Source organism: Myodes glareolus, chromosome 22, assembly GCF_982192425.1.
Source record: "Myodes glareolus chromosome 22, mMyoGla1.1, whole genome shotgun sequence".
Taxonomy (NCBI): Eukaryota; Metazoa; Chordata; class Mammalia; order Rodentia; family Cricetidae; genus Myodes; species Myodes glareolus.
In genome coordinates, this window is record NC_142047.1 from 27,747,716 (window position 1) to 27,753,715 (window position 6,000).

Genomic DNA, 6,000 nt, shown 5'->3' on the forward strand with positions numbered 1-6,000 from the left:
TTTCTCCACTGTACTGCCATTAGCAGCAGGGCCTTTTAGTTAATCCTAGAACTCACAAACACAGCTAGTTTGCCTCTGCATTATGCTCTGTGGATCCTGCCTCTGCTGTCTAAGGTTGAAATTGGAAGTATATACCATCCCCATCCAGGATTTATGTAAGATTCTTGACATCAGAACACTGATCTCTTGCTAAAGTCGGAAAAGCTACAACTGCCAAGATACTTCCCTGGATCCCCAACCACATATACAATTATTATGAATGGCCACAATTTATTTGATATGTATGGAGATCAGTATTTACATTGTAATTTGTTGAAAATATTGTTCTTTGTTAATTTACTTCAATGTTTTTCTCAAAATAAGTTTATCCTATGATGTCCACATGTGGCTTAGGTCTCTTTATTCTGTTGGTATATGGTACGGGAGAATTGTCTATATTCTGTCAATCATGTTTTAAATAATTGCTGATTGGCCAGGCAGGAAGTATAGGCAAGAAAACCAGAGAGGAAGTAGAAATGATGCAATGAGAACAGGAGAATTCTGGGAAGAAGGAAGTTGATTCCTCCCACTCCTGCCCAGCTCACCAAAGCAGCAGGGTGCCGCCTGTCCTATTGAAAAAGGTACTGAGCCACATGGCTAAAATAGATCAAAATAATGGGTTAATATAAGTTACAAGAACTAATAAGAAGCCTGACCTAATGGACCAATCAGCTTTATAACTTACAGAGACCTCTGTTGATTTTCTCTGGGACTAAACGGCTGCGGGACCGGGCGGGAGAGAAACACCCAAACAAGCCTGGCCCCTCATGTTACAGGTATGGCTCTTAAACATAATTTTTCAATAAGACAGAGCTGTTTAATTTACTGTTGCATAATAAATTCTGATACCAGCTGGTACACATCTTCCAAATTCACTATTCATTTTCAAGAATTCCTTGATTTTGTTCATTTTCCTTTCTTGGGTGACAAATTATCAGAATAGCATATCATAAAATATTCACTGTTTAAAATTTCTTAGATCCAAAAATAGAAACACAGTGTCAGCAAACTTTAGGGTACCAAGGCTGAAGCCAGGGAGTCTACTAAGACTATGCTCTTATCTAGAGGTTATTGCCACCTTCAGTGTCTCTCAAACACTACCATACTTAGTATTTCTGCCTTTGAGGATCACTTGACAAGGTCAGGCAAGCCCGTAAAAAGTGCCTTTCGATTATCTTGATGTTCCATGGTAGGTCTTGATAGGTCTGTAAACTCTCCTTTTTGCCTGATAATGTAAAAGAAACAAATGAAAAAGTCTATAATATTCATGGTCCAGAACATATTAAAAGGGTTGAAATTAAACCAAGAAGTACCATGAAGCAGGGAAATATTGAGATTCATTTAAAAATTCTATCACAGTAATTCTCCATAGTCATTTTAAAATGAAATTGCCTATTTCTAAGAAAAAATAATATGCTGATATTCTAAATTTGCTCTATCTATAGACTAATGCAAATATAATTTTCAGATAAGAATATTTTCACTGTCTCAGATGTGTAAATGCATACATATATATATGTCATATGTATATATATGATGTATATATATATATATACGTCAGATGTATTTATGTTTGAGTGTGTAATGAACATAAGTGTATAGGTGTAATTGTTTTCACTACCTGGGCCATTTCTTTTTCTATTTTGTTTTCATTTTGATGCATTTTTCCAAATCATTAATCATTTTCAAGTAAGACTCCACTTTTAATACATTTTTAGATCATGTTAACTGCTGTAGTGGTGTTAGCTAACAAACACACACACCCACACACATACACACACACATATGGGATTCATTTTTGTCAGTGTATTGCATGAAATTCAATTCAAGCATTTTTGTGACTTACTTATGTAGAATTTTGTTTCTGCTAGTACTTGCCCTAACTTTATTCTCAGCAACTTTGACCCTTCTTTGACCCTTCTACAATCTCAATGATCTTTTGTACTGAAACAATGTGCTGAAAAGCCAAAGTGTATACATACATACAAACATATACACAACCCATATATTTATATGTGATGTGTATATTTGTGCGGGGGTGAGTGGGTGTACCTGTGTTTGCATAAATTCTGTGTTACATACAACAAAGCTGAAGTCTTCCTGGTTCATTCAGATGTCTATATGCAAACTCTCTATTATGTTAATTTTCATCTAATTTCAAAGACTTTTGAATTACAATCTTAAATTAGCGCAGCTCAAATCCTCAGGTGACAGTTCAGCTCTGTCAATAGGAGAATGTCCTAAAATGAATCGGCACCAGCAGTCTTGACTTTTTAATATATGGCATATCTCTATTCCTTTTTTCCCCTGGATAATTTATCTGTATCAATAACTGTTTATAACTCACTCAGTCTTGCTTAATGATTTTATAGTTAACTTTATTACCACAGGTAGCTATTTTGGATACCTCCTACTAATGATAAGAGCCTAGTTGGGAGTTTCCCCACCACCAGGGTTCTCCCTAACCCCTTGGGAGCAGAAATAGATGAAATCTTTTGGGTAAACAGGGGATAGGGTGGAGGGGATGAACACAAGAGGTATCAGGTTGGGTGGGTAGGAGGTTGGACTGAGGAGGATTATAATGATCATGGTGAATCAGAAGACAGTATTAGAAGACAGTATTAGTGTAAAAGGATGGAAAATCAGTTCGTTAAGTTCCTACTCACCATAATATAGATTTTTTCCCCTGAGGTGACTTCTTTTATTCCATTTCTTTTTTTAATTTATTTATTTATTTATTTATTTATAAAAATTTCCACTTCCTCCCCTCCTCCCAATACCCTCCCATTCCCCCCAACTCCCTCTCCTCCTCCCTCTCCAGTCCTAAGAGCAGAAGTCAGGACTGCGAGGGGTGCATTCAACCACTGATAAAAGGGGACTGATCTATTGAGAGCTCACCAAGGCCAGCTGGACTGGGACTGAATGAGCATGTGATCAAACCAGATTCTCTGGATGTGGCTGACATGGGGGCTGACTGAGATGCCATTGACAATGGCACTGGGTCTTGTTTCATCTGCATGTACTGGCTTTTTGGGATCCTAGTCTGTTTGGATGCTCACCTTCCTAGACCTGGAGGGATGGGGGAGGAACTTGAACTTCCCACAAGGCAGGAAACCATGATATAGATTTTTCCAAGATCCACAGGACACTGGGACAATTTGAAGTCTTAGAAATGGTCATCTGTTTAAAAAGACCCAAACTAGGTTGCCACAAGCATTTACCTATTCCAAATTTACTTAGAATACTCTTGTCTTTCTTATTAGGTGCTACTGAAATCATTTTCACGTGATAGCAACATGTTATTGAATATCTTAGTGGAATCTACCAGTATAAAGGAAGTCAACACATTTTCTTTAGAAAGTTTTCATATTATCCATAACATTTTGTGTAGTGTATATTGATAGCTAAAGACTTTGTCTCCCTGAAATCAATTTTTTTCTATTTGCTTTATTGAGATAACTGTATAAGAGGATACAAGGCGTTTAGTCTAGCTCCTTGCCTGCTGTGAGCATTTAATATATGTTACCTATACTCAACACTATAGTACTGCTATTTATAAGCTAAGAATATAGCAATGTTAAATAGATTTGAATCCATGAACAACATAATGTGATTTTAAAATTAAAAACAAAATCCTTTCCGGGAGGAATTGAAGGAATGGAAATGCATTATCAAAATGTATTGTATAAAAATAAAGAAGCGAAAAAGCAAGAGCAACATGGCTGAGACAAAACCCTACACAGGTTCAAACAACACGAAACTCAGACCTGGGACAGCGAAGTGACCATGAGATTCCACCAGTAACCAAGAAGCTAAAACTTGCAATTGAACTCTACTTAGAAGGGCAAATCGACTTTCCTCTCATTCAGAGTCTCGGAACAGGACAGACTCCGCAGAGTAGATTAGGAGAGTAACACAAACCAAATTCCATGTTTGTTTGCTTTGTAAACTTTTTTTTTTTAATTTTGGTTTAGTTTTATTTGCCTTGCAGAGCCTTTTCTTCTTTGTTGAGCTTAATTTTTTTCTTCGTTTGTGTTGTTTTTGAGACAGAGAGAAAGGACAGGAAGTTGGATGGATAGAGAAGTGCTGAGGACCTGAGAGGAGTTGGGAGGAGAAAAACACAATTAAATATATTGTGTCAAAATTTTTAAATTAAGAAAATGAATGAAATTATGCTATGAGGACACGAACAATTAGGTTTTGTTTGATTACCTTGTTATTATATATCATCCATACTTCATATTTATTTTATTCCAATATAAACCCTGGAAAAATGGAGTCAATAATCAGAGAAACTGAAAGAGAATTGTTCTGGATTTCTACCTCTTCCTGAAATTAAACAAAATTTGATTATTTTGAAAAGGGTCCTTACAGGAAATATTATAGAACTATCATTGACCTTGTTGTTTTAGCAATATTCTAGCCAATTTCTAAAAATACCATTTCCACCCTCATTTCCTATTAGGCTTTATGTAGTAACAGGATGGACTAGAACCTGAATATTAGCCATAAATAGCAACTGTGTTAATCTTAGAGTCATGTAGTAAAAACTGTAACTCTAGAATGACTGGCATGGGACAAGACACTATATAGAAATAAATAGATTTTTATTTTAACTGTTAACTATCTCTCTTAGAATATTTTTTCCACAATGATTATGTGGCTTTGAAGAACAATCTTTTTTAAAAAAATATTTCTTTACTTGTAAATTTAGTAAAAGCTTTGCTATAAAGTTATGGTTCTAATTTACCTTGTATGTTATACACATTTTTTTTAACTCAGGAGGGCAAGATATAAATACATATGTTAGACTCTTGTTTGGACTCTCAGAATGTTTCTTGGCCTTGTGTTTACTCAGTGTGATTGATTCCTACATCAGTATCACACACAAGAGAGGAAGACAAGAGGGATAATCTATTGCTGCTCCTTAAGAATCACTTAGGTGCTATGGATTTATCTCAGGGACCAGTGTGCAAGTACCAAGGTTCAGTCCCTACCATTGTACCAAATGAGCAAAAAGTTACTCAAGCACAATCCATAGCCAATAGGCATAACTGCCAGAAATTGTTTATTTGTGGCAGAACCAGTCACTATTAATTGTCTTACATTTATGAACAACCTTTATGGGCTGCAAAGTCTAAAACTAAAATTAGAACCCCAAGTTACAGTGAAGTAATTATAGTAACATTATTCTTGCTTTACAATATGCTGATTTATGTTTCATTATAAAGTCGGTGTATATACATTTCTGGCTCCATATAATTATTTTAGATTTGCAGATATTCATGTCCTCTACTGTTGCTCTCATATATAGCTATTTCACCAGGAAGAGCCGAAACAGTACTCTAAAGGTAATAAAGAGCCCCTTGTCATTTCATGCGTAGATATTTCACATTTTAACCAAGAAAGTGGCACTGTGATGTGTTTTTAATATGTCAAAGAGTTCAAAACTATTATTATTAGGATTATTACTTTGCAGCTGTGAAAAATAGACCCTTGACGTCAACATAAACATGGTATTTCCTAGATTTTGAACAGGATAACTGAGGTTTTGCAATGATGAAACTGAAATATTTGCACTATTTGAATTTTATGAGGAGAAATTGTAACAAAGTTGAAAATAGGTGGAACCTGTTTAATACTTTCCATAATAACTTCAATTTTAAATTTTCGTCGTTCTATCAATATAGTACAAATAAAAATTTATATATACACATTAGGCGAACAAATTCATGTAGAATGTATATATATATATATGAGACATAGATAAGACACACACACACATAGTTTGACAGAGACACACAGAGAAAAATACAAACATACAGAGATATACAGACAGACAGACAGAGACACACACAGAGATAGCAATTTAAAGCCACTTAATTTTTAGAATATCTTTCTCACGATGAGAGAATCTTGTGGAAACTTTGTGAGAATGTAAAACTAGCGTGGGAAGAACAG